Raw genomic sequence first — 2,622 nt, forward strand, 5'->3', positions numbered from 1 at the left:
CTATTAGTTATACAAGTATGCAATTTCATAGAGAGAAAATCTAATATAGATGTCAATAAATTTATGGCGAGTTGGTGACTGGGTGCTCTGTTTGAGTCCTTTTCCTTGTTCTAAAAAAATCATGGGTGAGTGTAATTTGAGATGGCCTTCAAATATTTTAGTCTTATATCATTACTTAATATACATCACATGCAAAGCACGTATTAAATATTAGTTGCTATTAAGTTATAATTTAGCCCCTCATGAAATTGGGTTTTAGGGTATTACGATTTTGGGACTTGCATTCAAATATGCATAAGATGTCGGCTGCAATAGGAGGCTTTTTTAAAAAGAAAATTATTTAGTCACTTGGAGGCCTTTTTAAAGCGTAACAAAAACAAATATTTATAAGTAACAAAAAATGTTTTAATTTTACTAGTACGCCACACGTGCATTGCACATGGCATAGTTGATTTAAGAAATTATTAGTAAATAATATATTCTATATTATTGATTCTTAAATACATCCTTATAATATAATATCTACTTACGGTATATTGATTCTCAATGTATCATGCAATAAAGTTACAAATGCCACTAAATAAAAAATTAACATTAAATGTCCAATATCTTGTTGGTTACTAAATAAAAAATGATTATTAAATGTCCAAGTTTAGTTAATCTTTGTAGCTGAAATTGATAGGAACAAAGAACTTATTGGAGATTGATTAAAATGAAGACAAACAAAATTTTGTGATTCAACATAATTATTAACGAAAGAACATAAAAGATGCTTAATAGAGGTAAGAAAATCAAAAGCACAAGAAACATTGAAAACACTGGATACGATGATAGCACATCTAAACCTAAAGTATATATGAACTGAGTAATTAGTTAAGAATTAAACCATGAATACATCTAATGAACAAGAAAGCGCAATTAATGACCTATATTCAAAAGAAAAAGAACAACTTATAACTAATATCACAAAATGCTCTTTACAACATTGTGCAAGGGGGAAATATTTAAATAGCCTTGCATAAATTCCAAAAATAAGACCATACGTTCTTTCTAAATATTAAAAGTTCAATAAATCCACAGTAAAAACACACACACACTAAAAACAATCTTTGGCTCCCAAATCAGATTTATACTCTCTTAAATATTAAGACTCCCAATAATAACATTTCTATAAATTATTATCCTTTTCTTTTCAAGGATTTAAGAGACATAATACAAATCAAGAGCTACGAATTGAACATGAGATATAGTCTTCAACTACATAAAAAATAAATCTTTAAGTCTACAAACTTTTTGACAAATATGTAGGCTGTCTAAAAATCACAATAGATAGCTTATCCTCCATCAAACACCGATGATGGAAGTTACAATCTGATGACTTCCAGAAGGCTACAATTTGAAGACTTTCACGTAGATCGCTGAAGGTTACAATCTGACGACCTTCACGACAACCGATGAGAGCTCTAGTTCAACAGCATTCACAATCAACATCGGGAGTTACAATCTGACGACTCTCATATTCTCAAGGAGCCAAGATGAAGATTACAAGATAATGATCTTTACAACGCTATGACAAAAGAGATTACTTTGTGATAATCTCTTCAAGACAAGACGCGGAGGTCCTCCCCGTGTGTCAACATCAAAACGCTGGGGTCGAACCCGTATTACAACATCAAAACGCCAGGGTCGAACCCGCGTTACAACATCAAAACGCCAGGGTCGAGCCCGCGTTACAATATCAAAATGTCAGGGTCGAGCCCGCGTTACAACATCAAAACGCCAGGGTCGAACCCGCGTTACAACATCAAAACGCCAAGGTCGAACCCACGTTACAACATCAAAACGCTGGAGTCGGACCCGCGTTACAACATTAAAACGCTAGGGTCAGACCCGCGTTTTTTAATGCCCAGCGAATACCCAACTCCGCGTCTCAATTCTAAAACGCGGAGTTAGGATCCTGAACGCCCACGTGGGCGTTTGACTCGTTCAAACACGAGCTGAACGATTGCAGGAACCGTTTTCCCTCCACGATTTGAGGGATTTCCGCCCCACTATGGAGAGAATTAAGGGGGCGGTTACACCCCTTAATTCCCTATAAATATGGGCAAACTCAACTGAGTTAAGGGCTGTCATTTTCGGATCTGAGAATTGGTAGCAAGGTTGGATTTTTCTTGGCTGGAATCGACCATTGAAGGCTGGCTTTTTGGAGCTGAGAATTGGCAGCAACAGGGGAGATCATTGGGCGAACTTCGGAGGAGATCGGCATCATCCTTCAAGGAAGATCATCTTCAACGTTCGGCAACAGGAGCTTCCTCATCCTTGGCTATTAACCGATTTTCGGTTTAAATCAACTCTTTTTCAAGAGTTAAAACTCGTTCAGAGTTATCAACTCGTTCAGAGTTATCAACTCGTTCAGAGTTCTAAAACTTGCCACGCAAGTTCTCCACAACGTCAAATCGTTCGGAGAAGACATCGTTCCAGTGAATCAAGACGTGCGGATCGTCAACGGAGAGCAAACTCGACGCGAGCATTCGAGGGAGGCACTCCATCGCCACCGTGAAGAACCCAGTTTTAAACAAAGGGGAGAATCAAATTCATTCTCCTCTCTTTTGTAATCGAATT

Source organism: Asparagus officinalis, chromosome 1 (genome assembly GCF_001876935.1).
Source record: "Asparagus officinalis chromosome 1, Aspof.V1, whole genome shotgun sequence".
Classification (NCBI taxonomy): Eukaryota; Viridiplantae; Streptophyta; class Magnoliopsida; order Asparagales; family Asparagaceae; genus Asparagus; species Asparagus officinalis.